The sequence below is a fragment of the Agelaius phoeniceus genome, chromosome 19 (genome assembly GCF_051311805.1).
Source record: "Agelaius phoeniceus isolate bAgePho1 chromosome 19, bAgePho1.hap1, whole genome shotgun sequence".
NCBI lineage: Eukaryota > Metazoa > Chordata > Aves > Passeriformes > Icteridae > Agelaius > Agelaius phoeniceus.
In genome coordinates, this window is record NC_135283.1 from 9,163,407 (window position 1) to 9,190,948 (window position 27,542).

At 45.9% G+C, this 27,542-nt stretch overlaps 1 protein-coding gene and 1 pseudogene across 7 annotated transcripts in view; one reads left to right on the top strand and one right to left on the bottom strand.

Moving 5' to 3' along the window:
- RAB11FIP4 (RAB11 family interacting protein 4) overlaps positions 1-27,542 on the top strand; it is a 121,311-nt gene that overhangs the window by 65,181 nt on the left and 28,588 nt on the right. Inside the window, exon 1 of one of the 7 annotated variants that reach the window (XM_077188387.1) lies at positions 4,737-4,894. The exons of 3 other annotated variants lie outside the window; for them this stretch is intronic. The gene's annotated coding sequence lies outside the window, so the exon portion shown is untranslated. Of the gene's footprint in view, positions 1-4,736; positions 4,895-23,947; positions 24,165-24,310; positions 24,367-27,542 lie in introns of those variants that run through there. 3 more of the 7 variants (XM_077188388.1, XM_077188386.1, XM_077188389.1) reach the window with 3 other exon arrangements.
- The window catches only part of LOC143695527 (uncharacterized), a 29,756-nt pseudogene continuing 2,568 nt past the window's right edge, over positions 355-27,542 (bottom strand).

A 27,542-nucleotide genomic window follows, 5' to 3' on the forward strand; every position in this document is an offset into this window, starting at 1 on the left:
CCCTTCTTCCAGTGCAAATGCTTATCCCCACTGGCTTCTCTCAGCCATTCATTTGTCCCTCTTTGCCTGTTGTAATCTGCTGCTGGGCTTTACCAGAGCTATTTCCAATGCAACGCCTTTAATCCGAAATTGAAAAGTCTTTGTGCGCTGGGGCCTCAGTGTCGTGTGGTGAATATCTTAGATGCAGAGAGGGATCAAGGTGGCTTCTTAGTTACCATTAGTTAACACAACCCATTGTGGCTGATTTAATTGCCATTTATCCATGTCTTTGTGTGCCCTGCTCGGAACTGGAAATAAGGCAGAGGATAAGTAGCTATAAATAGCCGTGGTTCTGCTGTGGCACCAGGAGAAAGCTCAGCCATAGAGCAGCCCTGGTGTGCTCTGACAGGCATTGAGGAGCGGCTGAAGCCTTTCTGCAGGACAATGCTGGGCCACAAAAGCAGCATTAGGGCCTGCAGCATTGGGGCCAGCAGCAGTAGGGCCAGCAGCATTGGGGCCTGCAGCATTGGGGCCTGCAGCAGTAGGGCCAGCAGCATTGGGGCCAGCAGCAGTAGGGCCAGCAGCATTGGGGCCTGCAGCAGTAGGGCCAGTAGCAGTAGGGCCAGCAGCACTGGGGCCAGCAGCATTGGGGCCCGCAGCATTGAGGCCAGCAGCATTGGGGCCAGCAGCATTGGGGCCAGCAGCAGTAGGGCCAGCAGCATTGGGGCCCGCAGCATTGAGGCCAGCAGCATTGGGGCCAGCAGCATTGGGGCCAGCAGCAGTAGGGCCAGCAGCATTGGGGCCTGCAGCAGTAGGGCCTGCAGCATTGGGGCCTGCAGCATTGGGGCCTGCAGCATTAGGGCCTGCAGCATTGGGGCCAGCAGCATTAGGGCCTGCAGCATTGGGGCCAGCAGCATTGGGGCCAGCAGCATTGGGGCCTGCAGCAGTAGGGCCTGCAGCATTGGGGACAGCAGCATTGGGGCCAGCAACATTGGGGCCGGCAGCAGTATTGGGGCCTGCAGCAGTAGGGCCAGCAGCATTGGGGCCTGCAGCATTGGGGCCTGCAGCATTGGGGCCAGCAGCATTGGGGCCTGCAGCAGTAGGGCCTGCAGCATTGGGGACAGCAGCATTGGGGCCAGCAGCACTGGGGCCAGCAGCATTGGGGCCTGCAGCATTGGGGCCAGCAGCATTAGGGCCTGCAGTTGGGGCCAGCAGCCCTGGCCAGGCAGGAAAAGCTGATTGCAGAGGGATCCCCAGCAGAGCCCCTGGGACAGGACAGCGCTGCCATGGCCACGCTGCTGTGCCAGGAGCGGGCACTGAGCTGGCACAGGGCAGTGGAGGAGCCCTGGACACACAGACACTGCATCTGTTAAAAACGAGAGCAGACCCCCGGTACTAAAGTGATTTCATCATTTATTATAAGAAAAAGAAAGGCCTAAGGCAAGGGGGCCCGGGCGGAGCAGGAGCATTCCCGTCGAGGATGCTGCAGCGCTGGCGCTGGGGCTGCTCAGCAGCCATGTCCCAGATGGAGCAGCACAAATTCAGTGGGTCAGAAGCCTCTTTTTATCCTGTTTTTTTGTCCCTTTGGATTGGTTTCTTTTTGGATCCTTCATGTGCATGAAGGTTGAAGGCGCTTGATTGGCCCATTACAGTTGTGTCCTGGCTGGCTCGTTTCGCTTGGTGCACTTTACTGAGGTGTAATATGGTACATTGAGTACCTTTTACAATATAATAACCAAACTAACAGTACATGCTTAATGATCTATCAACTATTTTACAGCAGTTTCTAACCTATTTTTAACACACCTCCACCTCTGCTCTGCCAGCTGGGTGTGTTTCTTCTCTGTGTGTCTTGCAACTTCTCTTTTTGCATTGGCATTTCTGGCTGAGATGCTGGATGTGTCAAATTCAATGGTAAAGCTGTTTCCTCTCAAAGTTGAAATGTCCATAAAATGCTGATTTTGACAACATTTTGGCTCGGGAAAAAGGAAATTATTTGTGAATTTCAGAGTTTCTCATTTTGGTGTCTTTCAAGAGTAGAAGCTTCAGTTTTTCATTTTAACTTGATTTTTATTTGTTTAATCCTTAAGAATACTTCAAGAAACTGATTGGCACTAGTCTTTACAAAATTCTTCTGGTGAGAACTTTCATATTTTCCTTTAATTCTTTTCAGGAGTATCAAAAATTCTCTTTCAGAATTCCTATTTTCAGCCTGAGGCTTGTGAAAGACAGGGCAGCTACCCAACAAAGCAATCTAGGAATATAATGGGAACGATATTTCATGAGAAATTGTTCTTTTCCATTCAGGAGAAGAATGACTAATGTGTAGTGCTTTTCTACTAGCTGTTAACAATGCATTTCGTTTTTCCTGACGTGTTTAGAAGAATGCGACAAGAGCCCCGAGGCATCTTCTAACAAAGAAACGTATCACTTGGCGTTTTTACAGCGAGCTGAGGCTTTTCTGGGTTACACCCGTCACAGTGAAGTGGTGGGTGTACCTTCCATTACCCACCAGAAAGGAAACAGAAGGAAACAGTCTGATAAAGCCATAGTTTTATTAAGCAAATATTCCTATGTAAGGTCAAGACATTGCTGCCTGCTGAATTTATTCCAGACTTCAGGCCTGCTTTTTAAAAAGCTTTAAGTATGAAGAGATAAGGAGTTAATTTACCTTTTCAGAATTAGACCTTCTTAGACCTTCTGAAAAATTCATGGAAATTGTGAATGGGAGAGATACATTTTTAAACATGCTTGGTTTATTTAAGTGTAATATTTGCCAGTCTTTGCTGTGATGTGTGGAGCCCTCCCCTCTCAGTTCATACCCCAGGACATCCTAACTGCTGGAAAACTGTCTTCACCCTCTGCCCTGAACCCTTGGCTCTGTATTCTTAAATGTTCCAGGCATCAGGCCCAGCTGTGCAGTGGTTTGACCTAGAAACAGAGCCTTGCCTGCCTGAGAGTGATGTGCCTTCAGCATCTGTGTGCAAAGAGCATGAGCTGTCTCAGGTGCCTCGCTCCCCGGGGTGTCCAGAAGTAGCTCCATTAACAGATGATCATCCTTTTGGCAGAACTATTCACGCTTAATCTCTTTTGGGCTGAGTGATGAAGCTGGTTGGAGGCAGAGCACTCCAGGCTCAGTGTAAATGCAGTGCCAGGAGCTGGCAGAAGAGCAGTTTATTCTTCTTCCAGAATGTGTCTGGGCGTACAGTGAAGTGTAAAAACTCAGATGCAAAACCAGAGTTACCTTCCCCTGGTACTCTCTTGACCACTCTCCTTTTCAACCCTATTATTTGAAGTCAGGAACTGAGGCCCTTCTGGGAGGGGACATTTAACCGGTTTACTCCAACCATACTACACGTGGTCTTGTACAAGGAGTACATTTTAAGTTACTTACACACCCATAATGGTAACTGTAGGAAGAAAGAAGAGGATTAAAGTATATCCTCCCTGAAAACTTAAATATTGGGAATATTTGATATGTTTCCACTTTGAGCAACCCCTGTCAGCAAAATTCACCATTCAAAAATTTCCATTGTTGCAGAAATCTGAATTATAGATGTTGGTCTAGTTTATGATTAAATTATAGAAAAGGGCAGGAAGTGTGTTTTCTATACCATTAAAATTTGAAAGATACTGAAAAATGTTGCCTACCCTAACTCAAGAAGTAATTTTCAGGCCTGTTTGTGAGCAATAGGGAAAAAAAGAAAAAAACATGTCAGATCAGTCATACTGATAATTATAAAATGCTTTGATCTGACTTCCATAATGTAAACATTCTTATTGTAGTTGACTCACCGGTAGAAACACATATTAATGTTGAACAAGGAAGCTGGAGTGCATTTAGGATCAGCTGTAACACTGGAAAATGAGATTTTTAAATGTCTGTTCACCTCTTCTGGTTTTGCACAGGCTTCCATGAGCTCTGTGAACCTTTTCCATCTTAGCCACCACTAAGATACGGAATAGCCATTAACACAATTAACACATTATGAAGGGACAACAAATTCAAAAGGATGAGAGCCCAAAATACTCCTGTAATACTCTGGGTATTACAGACCACCTGTAATACTGATTTGAGAGGTAGCAGAGAGGTCATATTTTCTTCAGATAGACAAGTTTGGTTTCTGCTGCACTTGCGACTTCTGTCTTCCTCTTATCTGACTATTTCTTGCTCTCTGAAACTTCACACATTTTGTATTTTGGACTGTGATATCTTTGAGAAAAACCTTGGCACCACAAGAGCCGAGTGTCCAGGACCTGTTGCCATAATGCAAAAGTTTAATTCTGTGTTTCTGCAGCAGTTGATTTTATGAATTCCATGTTTCCATCAAGAATCATTTACCTGCAGATCATGACATTTTGGCATAGCAGATTTTTACAGTTGTTCAGAAATAGCTGATTCAACTGCAGATTTTAGCATCAAACCTGGGGGCAGACTTCAATCCTGACATTGTTTCCGAGATCTTGGAGCAGCTCAAAGCAGGGGGGTGAGGCAGAAAGTTTATTTATTTCAAAAAAAAGTAACATCGTTTTTAACATGTTACAATTCCAGATAGAAAATGTTTCGCTAATAAGCCGTATTTCAAACTGATGAGAGCGCTTAATGGGAGTTTATCTTTACCTGAGTTAAAGCAAACGCTGCTGTTCCCAGCCCTGTGTGATGCCCGTGGCCGTGCTGAAAGGAGCATTTGATTAGGAATGCCTCGGCCAGGGCCAATCTGGGAGCTTTGGAGTCTGCCCCGGGAGCCTTGGCAACGATACACAGGAGAGCCCGCAGCAGCACAGCTCAGCACAGAGCGCGTCCCGGCTCTGCCTTCACATCCCGCGTGTGCAAGGCGGGAGAGAAACTTTGCTGCTGCTGAGACGGGCTTCAGAGACACTGCACTCCCCGTAGAGACTTTCACAAGCACTCTCAGTAAGTACAATTTTAAATTAAGGAATGGTTTTTTCCCTCTGAAGTCATCTTTGTTAAGCGTGCTGTAGTTCAGGGATAAAAATCAGGCTAAAACCCGCAGTTAAAATATACAGCAGCCTCCTTTCAGTTAGTGTGGAACTGCTTTAACCAGCCATTCACTGAGTGCTGTGGGACTGAAGGAGCCGGGTCTTAGAAAACCTTAGAGACTGGGAAAGCAGAGCCTGACCCTTCCCCCTTTGTCAGCCTGTTGTTTTCAGGGTGAGCCCGTGGCATTGTGTGTGCAGTGGTACCTACAGCAGAGCAGGGACAGCCCCGGGCTCTGCTCATCTCCCCCTGCACGGCTGATGCAACAGGAGCCCTGCAGTGCACAGGAGCCATTCCCATCCTTGGGCACTGGAGGCAGAGACTGTGATGAAGAGGCTGGAAGAGAAAGACTGAGCTGAGCTGCTCCCTGGTTTCTAAGGTGTCTATTTTCTTAGGCAGAACTGGAATGTATTGTGAGGTTTCATTCTCACCAAGCTTTTCTGCTTTCTGAAATGTCTATGTTTGCTTTTAGTGGAGTATGAACTGATTGTGGAAAACCTGGAGATTTATCCCAAATCAGAGGAGAGGATATGATTGTGGTTGTATGGCTGGTTTAGGATAGGGGTGTCTGCATCCATCTCTGGCCTCTGTCACAGGCTCAGTGTGGCCTCAGGGAAGGAGCTGCTCTCCCTGAGCACTGAGTGAGCCCACACAGAGCCTTTCTCCCTGGCATGTGATGTCCCTGTGTGGGCTGCACTGGTGTGGGTGGGCATGACTGCTGCTGGTGCTCATGGCAACCTCTCCCTGTGCCTGTGATGCAAACAGCAGTGGCTCAGGGATGTCTGCACTCCTGGTTGAAGCATTTTGGGGCACAGCTGTGCACAGACAGTGGCACATCCTGTGAGGTTGCACATTCCTATGAGGTACATGTAGGGTAGAGCTGTGGCACTCACAGCACAGCACAGGGCTGGGCTGGCCCAGCTCCCTGCAGTGGTACCTGTACTGCTCTGGGGAAAGGCCAGGGCAGTGGCACAGCTCCCCATATGCAGTTCTCTCACAGCTCAGCTGCCTAAAGCTGGATCATGAGGAGCACAGCTCCCATCAGTGCTGGGTGGTAACTCAGGCTGCTGCCAGGAGCTGGGTGTGTCTGCTTGTCCTTCAGCCAGGGACAGGGACCCTCTGTGCCACCCACCCCAAAACAGCAGCACTTTGCAGCAGCTCCTGGTGTGGGGATGAAGCAGATCAGTCACAGAGTGCAGTGAGTGAAGGACTCAGACCTGATTCTTTGGGAATAGTGAACACTGCAGTGAGAGGAAGGGGAGTCATGACTCGATTTATCGATGCTTTTTGATCAGGCAGTTGTACAAATGCTTTCTGTGGGGAGAACTGAGTTTAAAGGAACTTAGTTCAAAGACTTCACACATCTGATGCTCAGGCCAAGTCCCTGTAGCTTTGGTTCCCTGTTGGAATGAGTGTGTAGTTCAAGTGCAGGCTGTCATACTTGACTGGCAGCCAGATGAGGCTGCTGCACCTCATCAGCTCTCCTTGGCCCAGAGCTGCTCACAGCAGTGTCTGTGGGAAGCCAGCTGCAACAGAGCCAGGGACCTCTTGGGCTGAGAGGCGACAAGGATTTGGCTGGCCCTGCTCTTCTCCACTTCTAGTAGCACATGGGAGATACCAGAACCTTGCCATTTAAATCAGCAGAGCTCACTGAAATCAGCACTGGGACTGTGCACCCTAATTAACAGTCTGGCCTATCATTTCTTCAGAAAGAATCTGACAGCCCTGCTGAGTGAGAAGTGTGTCCTGTGCTCCCTTGGTGCTTGGGGTGGTGTGTAGTCTCCTTGGGTGTAGTCTGCTGTTGATTAGATGGTTTGGGGTTTCCTCTTGCCTTGGAAAAGGCCGAGCACTCCACAGCAGTATCCATATGGATATTTCTGATTACTCCCCTGCAGCCTCATGTGATGGCCTCAAGAGTTTCGTGTAGCTTTGGCTGAGCCTGTTCCTGCAGAGAACTCCTTTGTGTCACCCAAGTAACCTGTGCACATGAGCTGTGCTCTGTCTGGCTCAGAGGTGCCAGTTTGCCTCTGAACTGTGCTTCTGCCATGGCTGATGGGGAATTATTGTGGGAAAGATGCAGAATAGATCACATCCTTATCATGTTGTGGCCCAGTTCACTGTAATACTTGTTCCCTACAAGGCTGCTTAGGGATACCTAACCCATTTTTTCCCTTTGGAGAAAAATGTGGTCTTTTCATAGCAGAAACCAGCATGGATATTAGTTAATTCCAGATCCCAACATATTGTGGTGTTTCCTGTCTGTTTCCCTCATTCATCTCAGTGTGTAAAATGTGAGGAGACTTTGCATGAGTGAGGAGCAAGTCTCTTTCATCTGTGCCTCCCTCCTCCCTCATGGAGTGTTTGTGTGTTAAATAAAGCATCAGGCTTGGTCAGCTCCAGCTTGGACTCATCTCCTGAGTATTAAGGACTCTCTGTCTCTCTCACTTTAATCTTCCCTCTGCTTTCTTTCTGTTCCTTCCTCTATTTTTCAGCAACAGTGCCACCTAATTAGGTCATGGATTGTTTCATACTCAGAAGCTTTCAGGAGGTTTTCCAGTAGCTGTGAGTTTTGTTATTCAAGGCACTGGTTCTGCTTGCCCAGCTTTCCTGCTTTGTGCCTCTATTAGCTGCTCCTAACGCTGAAATATTTCTCATTCACATGGCTGCAGCAGTAAAAGCCTTGTTAGTTCCATAACAAGCTGCTACTGACTCCTCAGGGAACTCCCCAAGAAACATTTTACTCTGAGATCAGTCTGCTTTTCCGCATTCCCTACTGTTTTATTAATAAGGATATTTTCCTGAGAAGGAGATTCTCACAGAAAGTTGCCTGCAGCTTCACTGGCTGCTCCTCCCTGGAGCCCAGATAATGCCTCCTGCTTGCTCAAGATGTCAGGATCCCCATCAGGGTAACAACACACGCGTTGCTGCTTTCAGGGCAAGCAGGGGTCAGCAGCATGTCGAGACATTCCTGGGAGTGTGGCCTTTAGCTCGTGTGAAACAGACCTAATCCAAGGTGGGGCTGGCCCCAAATTTTCTTGCATCCAGATTCAAGGACTCATTTACCATGAGGTGTTACTTTTCCCCACAAACAAAGTTCAGTTAAGCCTTAAGGAGTAATTCCAAAGGATGTGCTGGTCAGTATAATCAAGAGTGGCAGAATTGGATTTTTTATATCTGTAACCAAAATCTAGGAAACACTCGATACATCCAAATCAATCTGCAGCCAGAAGTCTGTGACAGAATGAGCTGTGACCAGATGCAGCCCTTATAAGTGGTATTTGTAGCAAGTTGCTACCTCCTTCCTCAAAACAAAATACCATTTTTCTCCTGTTCTCTAATCCTAGATTTTAAAGCTTTTTTTTTATGGTCCTAAATTATGGTTGTGAATTATGGTATCCCCAAATATTCTTAATAGCTGTATTAATACTCAGGAAAAAAAAAACCAAAAACCAACAACCCAAACAGATGAAAGAAGGGCTGATAACTCAGAAGGATTGAAAAGATTTCTACTTTTCTTCCGAGTTAATTGAGAGCAAAGGCTGTTGCCCCTTTACTGCACAAATTTCAATTAGGCTGACAGCAGAGCTGGTCACAGAAGGCTGAATCTGGCCTATAACAATTTGTCAAGGAAAATCTTTCCTGTTTCAATCATTGAACCTTATTAAATCAATTTCATACAATGTTTTAGTCATTGGCTTTCATTCATGCCCAACTAAAGCTTTTTTATAGCAAGCAGTGACAACAAAGTTTGCATGCTAGCAATAACAAGACTGGCTTTGCCTGGTCACATGTGGCATAAGAGACTGTCCAGAAATTTTCATCCTGTTGTCTGCTGGGTGAAAAGAGGGGCAGGAGGTGCTTCCAGCTCCTTCTCCAAGCAAGGTACCCGTGCATCCAGGTGAGATGGGGGTGTCCAAGTTTTTAGCCTGAGTCCTAAGTGTTTCACTCGGGCTGTTCTGTAACACTTTTCAAAGTGAAGATCACATATGGCTGTGGAGGGACCACCTTGGCTGGCTTTTTTTCCTGTGATATTTTTTGACATTGCTTGCTAAATGTGGCTTAGCAAAAGAGTGGAGAGTGATGAAAGATGGGAGTTGGACAAGAAAACTACATATAAAGTAAAGGAAGTAAGAACTGGAGGGCAGATTTTGGGGCAGTTAGGATCTGAGCACCAGGTCTGAGCACCACTCCTGTCTCCAGAAATCTCATAAGGTAGGTTATTCAGTAAACTTTCTGGACTAGTAGATAACATCTCTTTTGCAGTGCACTTCTGCTCAAATTTGTATCCACGGTTTGTTGTGTCACCTCTGATTTCTTTTGAGATTCACTTCTCATTCCTTAATCATGTCAAGCACTTAAACCCAGTGGGAATTTGGAGTAAGTCAAGAGTTTTGAGCTGAGTCTCTCCTGCTGTCTGAAGCTGAAATGAGCCAGCCTCAAGAGCTCCTTGAGATATCCTTTTTGAACAGGATGTCCTGTCAGGTTTACATCGAAATTACAACTGCCTTGATAATTTTATTTTTCTCCTTCATCCCTCTGTCGTAACACGTGAGAAATCAGGGATGCAGACTGACCTCCTGGAGGAAAAGGCATGCTGCCAGGGAAGTAGGTCTCAGGTCTTTATAGAAGGAAGTGTCACATTACCAGCTGATTAAAGCCGTCTGGCAGAGCCTAAAGCACAAAGCATCGAAGCAGTAATCCAATAACTGTCCTGAGAGGAGCCTGTGTAGCCTTTGGGGTGTTCCCAGGTGAGTCCCTGCAATGTCTGCAGCCTCAAAGGACAATCCCCTGGGTCTTGTGCATTCCTCTGAGTTTGGGCCTTTGCACTTTGCAGAAGGGATTGAGGGAAGGAAGGCTCACACAGCTCAGGGCTGCTCAGGTGATAGAAAGGCTGATGGCTCTGCCTGGGGTATCTTTAGCTCCAGCCACACAGGCAGCCTAAGAAGCCCAGCAAACTGCAGCTGGGTAGTGAATTGTGTTCACAGCTCAACACATGAGATGAGGAGCCAGGCCCCATGGAGGCTGTGGCTCTTCTCACCCTCTCTCCTGGGTGCCTCTGCCTACCCTTTGTGGTGTGGGCTCCTGGAGAGGCTGTGTCACATCCGTGTGAATGCCTTGAATACTTTGAGGTTTTGAAGTGGCATTAAATGTCTGTATTCAGGCAGCTGAAGGCAATATTCAGTCACTCTGGACACCAGGTAGGAGTTACTGATGGTGCTGATCCATCCCTGGGCTGTCAGTGCTGCCTCTGCCTGCCTGGGGCTGAGCCAGCAGGAAGGAAACAGGGAGCAGACACTCCCCATCAGGGATAACTGACAGCATGGGGCCTGTGCAGACACTGCAATTATTTCCTTCATTTTCCTTTTTCCTGGTTTTAAGATGTGTGATTGCCATAGGGGTGACCACCTACTGTTGTACTGATTTGAGAAAGCCTTTGAACTTGTTTCTCTTGAGCTTTGGTCACCCAGATGTAAAACAGAAGCAATTAAAACACGGGAGAAGTGAAAAGACCTGGAGGATGGATCTGGATCTGGTCAGAGCCAGCTCTGCAAAGGGGGTGGAAGAGAAGGAGGGCAGGTTTATCTCTGGGGTGAAGGCCCCCAAGACTTGCATGAAGCCTTAAACCACACCTGCAGCATCCATGCTGTTTGCAGGCAGAGCAGTTGTGTCTGCAGGACAGGTACAAAGGCAAACTCCTGGCAGAGCTGCCACTCAGCCATGTATCTGAAGCATTTACTTTGTATCAGTTGCTACCTACAAGTGCATGAAAGTGCCAAAATGCAGAATTTATTCTCTGTGAGCCTGGAAGATAGAACTTTTTCCTGGCAAGGAGGGGCTGGCAGCATTTGGGAAGGTGTAGGAGCAGAGCAGTCTGGTAGGACACACTTCCTGTCCTGTCCCCTTTTAAGCTTGGTGGATGAAGGGCACCAGAAATTTCCAAATTGTGTCCTGGCCCTGGGAAGCCTTGGCCTGCCTGGAGGCACTCAGGGGATCAACACTGTCCCCAGGCAGGGCACAACAGCACCTAACAGGGAGATGAAAGCAGTAGAGATGTTCATGAAGTGTAGCTGGGACCCTGAATGAGGGTTTTGAGGGCTAATGCCAAATGTATCTTTGTTGAAATAAAAGTTTGCTACTGATGTCAGTGGCTTTCAGACCAGGCTTGGGCAAAAGTGCTGGTGCTCACTGAGTCATTGTGGGCTGCCTTTATCTGGTGGCCAGCTTCTTTTAGCATAGTTGGATGTCAAAAAAACACATTGCTTTTCCCAGGAGCAGCAGCTGGAATATTGGTTTCAGCTGGAGAACTCTGTGATGGACTTTATTCAGGGCTTGGGGAGACTTCCAGTTTTGATATTAATAGTGATTTAATGATAAAATGGCAGCATGACTTGGGAAAGAGAGACAATTGATCCAGTGAGGCAGCCTCACAAACAGCTGTGTCCAGTCTGCTGGGGAGCCAGAGCACTGCTGTTGCTCCAGGTTGCTGCCCAGGGCTCAGCCATTTGTCTGAGCACCAGTGAACAAAAGCAGAGATGAAGAAGGAAATGCATCCTCTCTTCCACAGCAGAAAATTAATTGTGAAATATTCTCGCCCCACCCTTGCCCATTACTCAGGGAGGAGGGAAGGAGTGGAGCCAAATATTTGAGGAAAATGTTTCCAGGATGAGGGTAGTTCCAGTACTGTGCAGTATCCATCCTAGCAGGGCACTGCACTGAGTCCTGGGGGTGGCATTGCAAGCATGGGGAAAGAAGCATCCAAGTCCTGACTTTATCACTTTTCTTGTCTGAGCTTGGAGAAGTCACTTGAGAATAGTTTTAGGGCTGGAGACCATCTAGGCTGTATTCTGCTGTTCAGCAAAGCCTGTATTTCTTTGAGCTTTTATCACACAAATATGGAAGAGAAGCAAATAAAGGGTGGGAAGTAGGTGTCTGACCACCTTTAAAGGCACAGCCTCTCTCTGTCAGATTGCAGTGAAATGGCAGCAGCCACTCTTTCTTTTCATGCAGGTGTTAGGAAATTACACTGGTGGTATCCCAGCTGTGTTGCCTGGAACTTTCTTCCTTGTTCCATGTCTGCCCTGCAGCACATGACAGCACCTCCAAAAGGCCAGTGAGTGAGAAAAGCTTCTCCTGGGCCATCTGGGGAAATGAGTGCAGCTGTTTGTTCACATTGCAGGTGAGCAGCATTGAGCCACCTGTGCAGGCTCCCTCTGCAATAACCCCAGGTTTCCTCATGTTTTTTCTGGTGCTCTCTATCTAAAAATGACCCTCTATTGGAATTAACTTGTGACATGTAGAAACTATTGCAATGATCCCAGAAGAAACCACAAACTCGAGATGAGAGTTTCTGATTGCTTCCAGTTAAACACACACAATGGGTCCATTTTACGTCAGCTGGCATTTGTCAAACTTATCAGTTTATGGTTACCACAGTGTTCTTTTGGGAACCATTAACACTGTGTGTGTCACCCAGGGAAAAGGCCACAGGAATCCAACTCAAAATATTTGCATTGCTTGCAGCCAGGCTTCACAGCGTGGCAAGGGCAGTTCATGGTGCTGGATTTTGGAGGTGTTGGTGTAGCTGTGCCCCAGGTATTGAGCTGGGAATTAAAGACACAGCAAGGGCAGAAGGTGACTGGGACTCTGTACATGTGCTGCTGAGGACAGATGGCTCACAGCCACCCCTTCCCTCCTCACTGCTGCTCAGTTTATACTCTGACAAATAACAACAAAAGGACTTTATGAAAGACATTTGCATTTGTGATGTTTATAGTACAGAGCCTGTTCCTCCTACTTAACTGTATCATGAGTTAATCCATTCATTTCAGCTGCAAAGCCTGATGCTGAGTTGATTTACACTGGATAATTCCAGGTTAACTAAGCTACAGTCACTGAGCAATCCCAGTTATAAGAACATTCTTGAGTGCTGGGAGAGAAATCAGACAAGGTGGAAGCACAGGCACACCTGGCAGGCAGGCAGAGCAGTGTGAGTGTTTACAGACCTTACTGTGAAACAGGGAGGTGAGGCTGGAAAGAGCTCATGATTGTGTGCTGTGTATTCAGGCTTACAGGTGGGGTTTGTGTGAAAGAGGAAAGTTTGACAAAAAGTGCTGATGAAGACCAGGCGCCTGTCCCAGTACAGACTAAAAATACATTGCATTTGTCATTGTGAACATTTGCACTTATTAATAGCCAATATTAAAAAAGCTTTCTGAGTCCATCTGTTAAAGTGTCTGGCTCAGGCAATGTATGTTCAGGGTAAGTTTTTGAAAATTCCTGCCTTGGGAAAGATTTTTTGCTGACTTTAAAATGTTAACAGCATTTTTCTGAAATTTGATAAAAATGTTTTACTTACTCAGGTTTATAAATCATAATCAAATTCTCACTGTAGCACCACTGTATTGAGCAGTGGCTGAGGAGTATTGAGGTCAGAACTGGATATGAGTGATCCAGCCTTATGTTGGCATGGTCAGGACTGTAGACACCCCTTATCAGTACATCAAGGACTTGGATAAAATAAAGACCATGCACCAGGTGAATGATTAGTGATGGTGGTTTTGGGTAGCCACTTAAGACAGGATAGCACATGGATACAAGATTTACGTGCTGGGAAATCTGTAAGAAAAAAGGCCCTTACATTTTCCAGCCTGATACAGGACATCACCGTTGTGGGATAAATCTAGAAGATATAAACAATTATCTCCATGTGAGTGCTGGCTCAGTGTGGAAATGAAGGGGCTGAACAGTTCCACACAGAGCCAGAGGGAATCTCTTCATGTGACCCCTCCATCCCTTGCAGGGGGACACCTCCTGCAACTTTGGCCTGGAGGAGCCTCGTGTGGTGCTAAAGCTGCCATCCCTTGTGTTGTTCCAGGCAGCAAGTGCATTTCAGGGTGAGCATCCCCTATCAGTGGTTCCCATGCTAGTGACTGGTTTGTCCTGGTGACTGACAGCTGTGATAATGAGGTTATTGTGAGGAGGCAATCAGTGCACAGAAATGTTTTTATGTCTTATGGTCTGGGATCTTGGGGGTTTTTGTGCCCTGAGAGGCTCCAGCTGGCTGGGCCAGAGCAAAGGGCAGAAAATGGAGTGACTGTACAAGAAGAATCCTTGTTGCTTTCTCATCTGCATTAGGTGTTAGTTTGTCAAAGTCATTGTAGGGCTGTTTGCTGTAGTATCAAGACAGAGTTTTCTAAGCATTATTATGTACCTTTGAAGTAAAAATACCTGGGGAGCAAGGCAAGTCCATTAGTCCCTATAAACAACTGGTGGTTCACAGATGCTCCATTTCTAGGTAAATCCCCTCTGCTGCTCACTCTCTCAATGCTCATTGAACTCTGTTGACTTAACTCCAGGTTTTTACACAGCTGGCTTATCTCTGTACAGTGCTGTGCCCCTGGGAGCCTCAAATCTGGGTCTTGGCTTAGACCAGAGCAAAATACTGAGTGATCTGACTGGATCTGGCTGGGCAAGGGTGGCGTGGAGGAAGAGGGTGTTCTTCTGCTTGCAAGATTTGATGAAAATTTAACTTTTCTCTTTTATTCTGTGTTTTTGTCTCACTGGAGTTGTGGAAGCTTTTGCCAAAGCACCACTTTCACCATGCAAAAATCTTGTTTCCTTTCTCCCCACTGAACTTCTGCCTATTATATATCTGTGAGTTGCAAAAAAGAGCCTCAAACCAGCAGTGGCCACAACAGCTCCTGTCTCTCAGGGACAAGATTAAAATCCACCAAAATGAGGTGTCATGGAAAGCATTGAGTTGCCATTCTCTGGTGCCACAGAAAATTGACTTCCTGTGTCTTGCTGCAGTGCAGAGCCCATGGAAGTACCTGGCTTGCTGGATTTCAGTGTGAATGGAGATGGGTGGTGAATAGGATCCACAAATCACAAAGGTAAAGGAATGTGCTAGGGATGGCCCAGGCTGGAAATTGGATCATTTTGATGTCTGTACTGAATTGTTAAGGCTAGAATTCATGTTCCAGATGATAAGACTGTCCCTGTGTAGCTTTTAAATCAGAATCTGTATGTTTCTTACTGAGATTGGACTTCCCTTGGTAATATCCAACCATGCCTCTGAAATGCTTTGTAGGCAATACTTATAGGAAGTAGTGGGAGTTTTCCATCTGCATGTTAATATTTTAGTGGTTGCTATTTTTTAGCCATAACAAGAATGAGAATTCTGTTTGTGGATGGAACTGGCGATTGAGCCCATTCCTGACATTCTGCATGATCCAAGATCCTAAACACAAAAGTAATCCTGAACCAGGCATGTATGAATTTGCTGCAGCTGCAGCTCAGACTGAAATGATTTTATGAGCATTACTTACTGAAACAGGTTTAGCCTGACAGTCCAGCTCCCTGCTCACACTGTGGCAGTGTCTCTCCATCAGAGGGAACTGGAAACATCTGGTTCCTTATTTGGTGAAGCAAAGAGCCAAAAGTGAAAGAAAAGGGGTGCAGCAGCCGAGTGCCACAATGTCACTGAAGTGCAGAGCCACAGAACCAGAGCAGTTCCCGTCTCTCTTGTATCCATGGAGACCCCAGGAGTGCAGGGGCTGGGGGCTGTGACACTGCTGTCACCACGTGCCCACAGGTGACAGGAAGATGAAGCTCAGCTGGCAGGGAGGGCCCTGCAGGAGTCACAGGGCCCTGTGAGACAGCAGAGCCCAGGCAGAGCCACACCATGACCTGGTGGAAATGGCCAAACACGGCAAACAGTTCAGCTCCTGCACTTTGCAACCTTCTCATCCCTCTGACAAACAACTCTCCACTCAGCCTGGATGGAGAGGCCACAGCTGTCAGTGCCAGGGGCTGAGCCAAGGCCACCTCGTGCCCATGAGTGTTTTTTCCCTGGTGACACTGGTGTACTGGTGGCACTGGGATAGATGACCAGCTGCTTCAGGAGTCCCATTACTAGGTATGTGCTACATGAAGATGGTGCTGGATTGATAAGACAGAAAAGATTAATGGTCTCAGATGCAATTTTCCAAACAAACAAAACTTTGATCTGCAATGTAATTTAATCTGCAATGTAATGATTATCTAAATCCGACACAGTCTGGGGCCTGAGATGTATCAGGATTCTCAACTAAAAAGCATTTCCTGTGGCACAGTTGGTGTCTTTCAGGCATAGCAAATGAAAAACATTTTCTTTTAACTTCCATGTCCCTCTTCTCCCCAGGTTTTGTTGTCTTTCCTAACCTTATTCATCTGCTAAAAAACAGGGCTGGAGACAGGAGCTTGTATTGGGCAGACCTGTGAGCACTTGTGAGGCCTTCTGTGAAAGAGATCATGAGGTGAAGCAGAAACTAATGCCTATGTTGCATTAAAAGTCAACATTTTGACAGAGAAGTTTTCTTTTGAGTAGAAAACTGTCCATTTGAGGGCAGAAAAGGAAGGATCAAACATCCTGCAAGCTGTGATCTATCATCATATGGTGCATGGTCAAGTTATCAGTCTAAACACTGTCCTGGTTTGCAAATCTCCATAAGCACAGATGTGCTTTGGGCACAGTGGGCTCATTGTCCCAAGAAAAATTGAAGGGAGCTCTTGAATGATGTCTTATTATAGAAATGTTGCTGCTAAAAGCAAATTCTCCCAGAGAGTAAGTGCAGATTGTTTCTGTTATTGATTGCCACGGTCTCTGCTTCATTGAGACCACATGGCCCACTTTGTTTTTGTAGCTGTCTTTTATTAAAACTGACAAAGAGGTATCAGCATTTAAAAAGATGAGCCTTGAGAGTCCCCTGGGCGGCATTTTCATGCTGTAAAGTGATACTGGCACATTTGATCCACAGATGCTTTTAACACAGTGATAAAACAAAACCTTTCCTTCCCAGGGTGGTCTTCTACACTACACAGCTTTCTGGTTTTTCCATGCTCAATGGGCCAAGAAGTGGAGAGAACCTGCAATTCCTCCTATCTTAAACTGTGCTCTCAGGATCTGGTCCTGTGTTCTAAGCTGCTGAGGACATCCCTGTGTGTTTATTTTTTTAAGTATACTCTGCTGCTTCGTCAAAGGCTCATAACACATTTTACATTCACATGGGTTGTCTGAACTGGTCTTTAGTGTTCCTGAGACTGGTGGTCAGAAAGTTTTCATCCTTCTTCCTGGTAACCAACATTTACAATCCCTAATCCTCTCCTGTTCTTGTACCTGACTTTCTAAGAAGCCAGTCAGAGTTTTATTTGAACACACAAACCTTGTTTGTTTTCATTTTTTTGGCATTATATTTGAAGATATCTAAAAAAATTTAGATCTGAGACATTTCATACTAGGACCTATCATGAATGGAAATGTTTGACCTCAATCTGTCTGTGCAGCAGCTCCTGATCTGTAAAATGGGAATACCATCTTCTCTCATTTTGAAGAGACTTTATGAAGATAAATTAATCGTTGCAGAGCACTCAGATGTCAGAGTGATGAACACCACAGAAAAGCTTAGGGGGGAAATAAATAGTTCTGTCTGCAGAGCAGGCTGTTAGTAGTAGCCATAAATAAGACATGAAGCTGCACTTTGATCAAGAGACTAAAGCAGATATTGAATAGTTGCTGATAAGCCAAGCACCAGCCAGCCAGGGTCCTGAACACTTCCAGACCAGTGGGAAGTAGTGTGTAACTGTGTGATTAAAGAGATGTGGTAATGCAAAGGAGCAATAGGACCAAAGTGAAGTTGCACCCATGAGCTCAGTGCAGGTTTGTTCTTGCTTTTGGATGTTCTGTTCTGCAGCCTTGCTGTGTGCCATGAGAGAAATCCTAGCCCCTGGTGAGCATGAATTATTCTTATCCTGGCCAACTGATTCTTTTTCTTTTCCTTTCCTCTGCTAACCAGTTGTGTTACACAGAGAAGGGACTAAAAGCTTAAAAACATGTCGTGAGAACATGCTCAGAACTGAAACTTCCAAAAAGTTCTTCTGGCAGCAGCCTGTCTTCTACAGATCATGCAAAGCATAATCCAGCAGATTCATGTGTCAGAAGGGCAGTCAGAACCCCCTGCTCCATCTGCAGCCCCAGGCTCACCTGAGCCCTGGCCAGTTGCTTGCTTGGCTAGGAAAAAAGCACTGAAGCCTCCTCTCCCTACAGCCACAGTGGAGAGAGGTAAGTAAATGTGATTCCATCTTTCTGGTGCAATATGGAGCTGCTTGCCTCCACTTTGGTTTAAGCTCTGAGGTGGCTGAGGAATGCTCACACTTCCCTTTCCTTTCTATGCTCTTGTCAGCAAAGTGAATGTGTCCAACCCTTCCAGAGTCCTCCCAGCCCATTTCTAAAGGACAGGCTACATATTTTTCACTTGAATTTGCTCATGTAGCCTGTTTTGTTTTATTTATTACTGATCATTTTGACAAAGGTTAAATAGAATAGATTTTGTGTCTGGCATATTTTTGTAATGCTTTTGACAAAGGTGCTTTAATCATGGATTCACAGCTACAATTCTGAGATGCCTTCAGAGCTTGACATGAAAAACCTAATGGTACAGTTGCACTGATGAGGGGGATGTGTATCCTGTGCCATCATCTGGCCTTTGCACTCACAGCTCTTCACTACTTGTCCCTCATGAGGGATTTTGGAGAGGAACACAGAAAATCCCTCCAAACGCCTCATTAAGCAGCCAAAGTATATAAACTACTGATGGCAGGCAGAGAGGTTACAAGTAGCTCATCTCTGGAGAGAGCAGTGGGTGAGTCTCCTGAAATGTCTTCATGCTGTAATTGCATGTCCCAGAGTCGGGCCCAAGTTCATTACAGGCCCAAGGAATGGGTGCTCGTGGCCCTCAGCCTGTCCCGCCTTTGGTGCTCTCACCTTGCACAGAACCGAGCCCTGTGCTCAGGCAGAGCTGTTTGATGTGCCTGGCTCCTCCTGGGGGCAGGACACGAGCAAGCTCTCTGCTCTGGGGGTCATGGGGAGAGCAGACCCCTGTGGTGCAGAGTTTCAATTGCTGCCTCCTTAATTACTAAAATAAGCCTCTCTGCAGGCACTTGGGGTTTTGTTTTTTGGGAGTGGGACCAGGGGTTGAGCTATGCCTGCTGCACCCAGAGCAGTGTTCCCCTGCAGCTGTAGTTTGGAATTGACCTCCTTACCCTGTTCAGGGATGAAGGGATGGGGAGGGCAGGGAAGAAACTGCAGAAAGTTCTGGAAAGGCTCTGCCAGCTGTAAATGCAGCCTGTTTCTGCCTCTTCTGCAGTCTTCAGCTCCCGTGCTCTGCACTTGTCCTGTGTTCATCCTATCTCAGCCTCCTTCTGACTTCCCCTTAAATCATGAGAACAAGTTGTAGTTGGGAGCAAGTTCATTCTGTCCTCTTTTCCCTACCTCAAATGTCTTTGCCTTTGTTGTGATTGCAAGGTCTTTGGGGCAGGGACTGTACACTCCCTCTGTTTTGGCAGAAACTGCCTTAATTAGGGATTGTTCTTGGTTTGTTCTGTCATAATAAAAGGGATTCATAATAATACTGCAGTAACTCATGCCAGTCTTACTGCATTTCCTTCAAAGGAAGCACTCCAAAATAAGATGAGAGTAGATGAGATGAAGATCAGACCAGCTGTAATTACAAGTCTGAGATATCTCATTTTGGAGCAGAGCAGTTACACACAGTAGTAACTTGGCTAGCTCTTATTGTAGGGGAAAAACCTACACAAAAGGTATTTTTACCTAAGTCTCTGTAAAATAGCCACCAATATTCTTCAGAGAGAGCATGATTAAAGGCTTTTGAAACATGATTGGAGTTGCCAGTTTTCATGAGATAATTAAGATGCAGGTTTGGTGTATATATATTCTGGTGATCTCATTACCTTCATTATTAATTAGTCTCTGTTCTTCACATTTCAGCTCCAGTTTCTTGTCATTAGGGTGACTCGCCTGTGAGCGATGCCTTAGTGAGATGCAGAGGAAGGATTCTGCCTCTGGAACAGCAGAGGAGGTGCCAGCCTTTGTTCAGAACTGCTCCAGAGAAACTGCAGTGCTTTGTACCAGATCAGCAGGTTTCCCTGCCATCAACCCTTTCAGTGATGTGCCCTGCTCGGTGTTTCCTGGCCAGGAGCCCCTGGTTTCACCCGGCACTCTGGGTGCTACTGGAAATCATAGAATCATAGAATGGTTTGGGGTGGAAGGGACCTTAAAGATCATCTCATTCCAGCTCCCTGCCGTGCCTCACCTCCTGCAAAGGGAAGGGAACAGCAGTGATTTTGATTTAGGCTCTCAGTGAATATATCTCAGTGATATATTCAGCAATCTTCTTCTAATCACCCAAATAATGAATATTTTCCTCAGATTTTCTCTGGCCTGCTTCTGCAAGCACCTTTTTCAGGATGTATAGTGTTGGTTTGGGAGATCTGTGGGATCTCACAGTGTCAAGCATCCTTTTGCCAATCTCTTTTCTTTCCTGTGGTAATGAGGATAAAATTTACTCTCCATTGACAGCTACTTGTCACCATGCTCAAACCCTGGACAGGATTCAGCACAGGTACTTTGCTTAATACAAGTGGCATATGGAGGGTGGGACTTAGGAAAAAACAAGATGAATTAAGGTGGAACCTGAGTGTGAAGGGATGCCCTGAGTGCAGCAGTTATGGCACTGGATGAGTGTAGGCATTGAAGGGCTTTCCTCTGAAAGGCAGCAAGTCTGCTGCTGATGGGGTCACAAATACTGTGCTCAGGAGGGTCTCAGTGTGCAGAGCCTGCTCGTGCAACCACACACAAATCCTGGAGTGTATTTCAGTGTCTCTGGTCATCTGAGCAGTCACTAACCTGCACAAATTCCTCAGCTGCCTGAAATCATGACAGGAGAATAGATTCCAGTCTCAAATGGGAGAAATGCATCACACGAGCTCTCCTTCCGTGGCGCTGACTCAGTTGAGCTGCAGCTGCACCAAGCGGAAGCTGCTGTCCCAGCAGACACGCAGACACCCTTCCTCTGCACCCCTGCTGCTCTTAGGCATGAAGCACTTAAAGGCCTGTGGCACTCCCAAAATTAATCCTCATTCCTTCAAGAGAAGCCAGTGATGGTCACCTGCCCAACCTCAGCCATGACAGTGTGCTCTGCTTTTCCCTTTGTAAGAAACAAATCTTAAATCAAATTAAACAGAAAATTATCACTTTACCATGAAATGTGTAAAAATAAGGGGTTTGTCTCAATGGAGATCAAAGGCAGCTTATAACAATCTCTACTTAATCAGGCTTAGCTTTAATGAAGTGAGAAATAAACCTGTATTATAGCTAGGGTTATTACTTAATAAAGATTTTATACAGTCGCTCCTTAATGAGGAGTGATTGTCTAAGGTCCATACATTTTCCAGGACTTTTATGAGAAATGCATCTATCAATGAGAGATTTGTGCCTTCTCAATTATTACTGTGTAATAAATATCAAAGCCCTGGGTAGCAAACTGAGTAGGGTGTTCAGCAGGTGTACCACACAGTTGTGCATATGTTCTTAACATTTCTATTACAATATTCATTTTAATTATTGCTGCTTTATCTTTTTAATGCTTATTTTATGTTTTTCTCATCACAAGCTGTTGAAAGTAGATCTGTGTTGGGTAATGGTTCTGTAATTGTCAGGTTTCATAATGTGCATAGTAGTGCCTGATCTGTGTAACAGTGCCTGATCTGTGTAACAATACTAACACTTCTGACTTGCATCTTTCAGGAAACAATTACAAAATGTACCATGCAGGTACTTATTTCACGTGTGATTGTTGTTTATTCTGCAGTGAGCCCCTGACATACAACTGTCTCTCCCAAATTAAATACTGAAAGGAAAAGCAGATTTTAGAAGTGTCCTATTTAAAAAGCAGTGAAGTTGTCTGTCCCTGAATCTGTCTTGTAGAAATTGCTTTGCCATTGATTTAGATCAATGATAGGAGGATGTTGGGGAGAGTTTTTGATTCGTGTTGCACTGTTCATGATCAGCTTCTCAGCTTCCTGGGAGAGCCCCTGAACAGGAAGGGTCTGGGGTCCCACTGCCACCTCAGGGAGCCCAGGGTCTGCAGGGTCCCCATGTGCAGGGACCTGCCCCGAGTCCCTGCGAGTCCCAGTGACCTCCTTGCACACGTGGGGACGGCAGTCTGTGCTGGCTGAAGCTGCACTTGGCTTTCATCTCTTGCTGTTACACTTTGTTACACTAAACCTCAGGCATCCCCCACCCTTCCAAAACTTCTGTGCTCAGCAGAGATGGAATTCTTTTCATTTTCTTTCAATGAACTGCAAAAAGGGTCAAGTTCAGTGAATTGCTTTAAGCATTGCATATATATAAGAATTGGGGCTGATTAATTTCTTTCTCTTCTTTTCCTTCTGAACAGCAGTGTTTACACTTAGGAGTCACTGGCTGTGATGAAAATGAGGGTAGGTTCAGGGAATACATGGGCCATGAGATGTTACACTGGTAAATGGGTCTGTGTCTGCCTGCTCTGCTCTGTTTTCTGAGAATTTCCTTATCCCTTGCTTCAAGTAACGTTTGGGCCTCTCTGGAAAGTGCCTTGTCTTTGGACACAATAAAGTCCAAAATATTTTAGAAGTATAAAGTACTTAAGTGATCTTTCAGTGATTTACATTTCCAGCATCTTTGTAATTCCATGTGTGAACACTGTTTCAGAAGTACACCCCAAAGAGCTTTGCCCCTTCAGAAATACCTGGAGGTGACATTAAAGACAGGCTTTGGAATATGGCCAGGTCAAATGGCAGAGTAATGGCTGGGGACTCTTTCCTTTTCCGAGATTTTCAGTGCCATTGCAGTTGGAAGGGAGGTGTTTGTTTGCTGGCTGAATCTGCAGGATGGTGTTTCCTTCCATGTGTGACACAGCAGTGAAAACTGTGACAGTCAATAAGGGCAGGGTTTGGCTCCCAGATAGAAATTTTATGGAAAAATGGTTTTTTTTGTATTCCCCTTTCTGCCTTGTAGTCTAATGCTGCAGAGCCAGGGAAACAGATTTTCTTTTTCTTTCTTCCTTTCTTCCTTTCTTCCTTTCCTTTTCCTATATTAGCACATACAGCACAGTAAACAGCTCTTACGAGGTGTTGCGAAAAAGGAAGTTACACAACTTCCAAGAAGTAAAGTGAATATAAAATAACAAAGTCAGTGTGACTGTTCTCAGTCTTTTTGTTTTGCTTCTCATTATCTTGTAACTAATGGGATTAAAATCAAGGACAAAACAGGCATCACTTCCTAACAGGATCTGTTTTGCTTTGAGCACACTGAGGGTGCTTTAGGCTGTCACCATCGCAGGGAGGCCGTACGTATGCGTGTTCAGTTGTGACTCTGTTGTAGGAATGGGGGTAACCGGGCAGGTGAGGCTGTCCCCTGTGAACCCTGATGTCCCCAGAGATTGTCCCTGCCTGGGGACCTGACAGCCCTCAGCGCCTGCTACTGCAATCCTTTCACTTATGAAGTATCAGAAATCCAAAATCAGTCTGTAAAAATTCTTCTGTTTCATCTCAGATGTGTTCCTGCACACTCACCACCTGCAGGAAGATTGTCAATAACCCTGGGGTGGGGAGGCCCTGTCAACCTGGCCTTGAACACTTGTGGATGGGGCATCCACAGCTTCTCTGGGCAAGCTGTACCATTTACACACACATATAATTATATAACCCCATATAAATTACATATAAATATGTAAATATATAAATAATAAATATATAATTACATCAATTTTTATTATATATGTTATACAAAGTTATATAATATATCATTATATAATATAGAGAGAATTAATCGGGTTTTAATCGGGTTTTAAGCCACATTTCATTCCTCAGGAACCCTCCGCATCTTCCCCTCTCACCAGCAATTGCGCATAATTTTAATTACAGATAATTTTGAGCAATACCGCATTATTTTTGACCAAAACCGAGTGACTACGACTAAACCCAGGAGCGGGGTCGGGCGCGCGTCACTCACACCCAGCGGAGCACAACACGGAGCCCGTGCTGCGGGGCCCTTCCCGCCGCTGTCCATCCGCCCACGGCCGGACCCGCGGCGGTGGCGGTGGCGGCTCTCGGGTGCCCGAGGCCCGGCCCGGCCCCTCCGCGTCGCCCGGCAACGGCGGGGCGGGGAGGCTCCAATGCCGCCCGCCCTCTCTGCGGGCGGGGACGGGGCGTGGGGACGGCAGCGACCTCCCGGCGCCGAGCCAGGTACGGGCAGCCCGGCAGGAGGAGGAGGAGGAGAAGGCGGGAAGCGGCCGGTGGCTCCTGCGGGGTGAGGAGGAAGTTTGCGCCGGGGTTCTGGGGGTTTTCCACGCCGCAGCTCCGGCGCGGGCTCTCGCTTTCCCCTACGGGGAACCCGCGCCGGGGCTGCGGCGTGAGGAGAGGGGGATCCGTGAGGGAAGGGGGATCCGCGAGGCCGCTCTGCTCCGCTGGGGATCCAGAAGCGAGGGGGAAAAGCATCGCTGGGGGTTTTGGTGCGGTATCGGCGTTCTCGTGAAATGCATGAAATTGCAGGTGGAGCGAAACCTGCTGGGGTTTTTTCTTGTTTGCTGAAGGAGGGGATTTTCGCTCCGGAGTTGTGTGTGCTAGAAGGTTGGGCTCGCTATGGAAGTGAGCGGGTCCTGGGGATGTTGTTACACGGGAAAATCTAAAAACGTCTGTGTCTGTCAGCAGCTGTGTGGGGTGAAATGGGGATGTAGGGGAAGAAGCAGATGTCTTCCTGCATAGCTGAGCCTCTTACAGCTCTCAGCTCTGTAACCTGGAGGTGCCCAAATACCTGGGATTTAAACCTTTAAAAGGGGAAGAGGAGGAAAACCGAGTACTTTTTAAGGATGAATGCAAGCAGGGTGCTTGCTCTGTAATTATTTTCTGTGGCGCTGGCAATGTGTTTGGATTGCCATTACTTATTGTTGAATGTTTTTAATACCCAAATGTGGTTCTGAATGCATTTGCTGGCTCTGGGATGCTAGTGACATAGGCAGAAAAATATGATTTGTGGTTGGTGTGTGGCTGTCACGACAGCCTGTGCTGGAACTACAGATGCTGCCTGTAGCCCTGGTGTGGGACCAGCCCTGCCCTGGTGCGGTGGGTGAGGTGGCTCTGCCCCCGATGGGCCTGTGCGAGGTGCGTTTGGCAGCATTTGAAAGCAGCTCACAGCAGAGATCTTGTAGATGTGAGCAGTTCCTGGCCTGGAGTTCGTCGTGTCCCTGAAATGGAGAAGGGCAATTGTGCTTTTCTGTTAGGCAGAAGTGACGTGTGGTTAGAGATCCCAGGGCAGGCAGGCGCCCTCATTGCTGTGTGCTGTGCTGATTTTGAGGTGGAATTTTAATGTTGCTGCTTGGGTAGTAGCAGTATTTTCATTGCTTGTGGCAGATTTTTAAGGTTGGTGGCTTTGGGGGCATAGAGAATTATTTATTCTCATGGTATTCGGCTGATTTATCTACTGTGGGTAAGGAGGAGGCACAGATGGGAGAAAACTTCTGAAATGGGTTCAGAATAGACTCCCTAAATGTGAACTCAATGGTACCCGTATCCAGTATATTATATTATTACCTATATACCAGTATTATTTGTGATTATTTTGATCCCTTTTGCTATGTTATCATAACTACTTCTGTTGAAAATAGTTTTATTCTATTCAGATGACATGTGAATGGGGGGATTGCTCCAGTGATGGGACTGGATTGCCCTTTCCCAACAGAAGTTATTTTTCTGCCTGTGATCCCTCTGGTTTTTGGGGGAGGTGGGGAATGACTTGGTGTCACCACCAAATATGTGCAGTAGTGTGGAATATTGTTCTTACAACTGGGCACAGAAGGAGGGTGGAATTTCTATTGGGTGTTTGTTTGCCCAAACTGAGAGGAGTGTGAGCCGTACCCAACACAAGATGTGGCAGCCTCCAAGCAGTTTTAAAACCATTTGTAATGGGTTTCTTTTAAGTTTGTTATTTGAAGAATTACTGCACACAGCAGCAAATGTCCCAGAAGCCACCTGATGTGCAGATGTTTCTCAGCTGTGGTTGTCTTGAGAGGGCTCTTACCACCAGGGTAGTTGGGGAATCTTTGCCATGTGCAAAACAAAACACTTCCCATGCCAGAATAGCAGGGATAATGGAATTGCTTTGCTCCAGTTATTGATTAACCAGTACTGTTACATTTGTGGAGCATAGCTTGATCTTAACTTTTTCTTTAGAATAGTGTTTTAGTGAAACACTTTAAGGAAAACTATTTAATAGTTTATTAATTTTATAAATTTATAAAATTATAAATAGTTTATTAATTTTTATAGTGTATGAATTTATTAAATATTTAATAACTAGGTTATTAAACTAATCATAGGTTGTTTCTGAATTAGCCATTATCCAAATATTAATATCTTCAAATGCTCACCATGTTTATGTAGCTGACCCTTAGAATTCTGAAATGCAGCATAATAATGTCACTCCTTTTGTACTTTCTTTAGTCATTTAGGTTGATTGCTGCACCAAACACAGGACAGGCTCTGTAAGTGCTCCCTGACAGCACAGAACAGTGCTTTGGGCACTGTGTTGCAGCTAATACTGAATACTGCTGGTTAGTAGTAGGGGGTCTCTGCATATGACTCTGCTTTGAACTGTGTTTTCAGTTTGCAGCCTAATCTTATAAAGGATTTCTTCTTAGTTCCCATCTGCTTTGTCTGTGCAGGTTCAAAGGTATCTACAGCCTATGTGTATTGACTGTGTAAATAAAAAAAACCCCAGCTTATTGACCAAGCCAGGGTCTATGATCAGTGGGTTCTTAGTTTGTGTTTGTCCTGTGTGGAGCTCGATGATGTGCGTGGCAGCCCTTCTGCAATTAAGTGCTTTAACTTCACTGTAGAAACTGAAAAAAAGAGGAAAAAACCCTGGAAAACAAGGACTTTTTCACTGAGAAAAGGAGCAGGTATGTGAGAGACTTTGTTTAAAAATAAATAAAATGTCTTTTATAAATAGATGGGCAGACTAATTTTTTTTTTTTTTAATTCAGCACTTGGAATCTTCCCTGGGTAAAGGCTGCAATTCCAGTTATTCCTGCAGCAGAAATGCTTTAACCTGTGGTTTGCCCAGCCACCAGCTGAAGAGCAGCCAAGGTCCTGCAGCTCCTTTCTTCTCCTAATGAGGAGCTCTTCAGAGCTACTTCGGTATTTCTTAAACATGAAGTAAATTACCTTTTAGGCTTGTCTACATTCAGAGTGACCAATGAGCTCTGGGAAGTGTTTCTGTATAAACTACAGCAAAGCCACATCCTTAATGCTTTCCCTCTGCTTGCCAACATAAACTACTCCTCATCAGGCATGGCTGGACTTCTTACTGTGGTGGAGAAAGTCGAGATGTTTCTCTACCTCTTGGGGTCTGAAATTGCTCCCATTTCCCAAGCATCCCTCCCTGCTGGAGACTGCAGTGTAATCTAACCCGGGTGGGTGGCAAGACAGAAGTATGAGTTGTGAGACAAAAATCTTTTTTTTTTCTTTGTTTTTCTTTAAATGGCTGTATTTCCTTGTGTTTGCTGGAGACCAGACTTGCAGTAGTATAGAAAATAAATGCAAAAATTATAGTTTCCAAATTCCTTGGTGGAAGAGAGTTTGACCAGTGTGAATAATTAGCTTAGACACAGGCAGAACTGTTCCTGCCTGG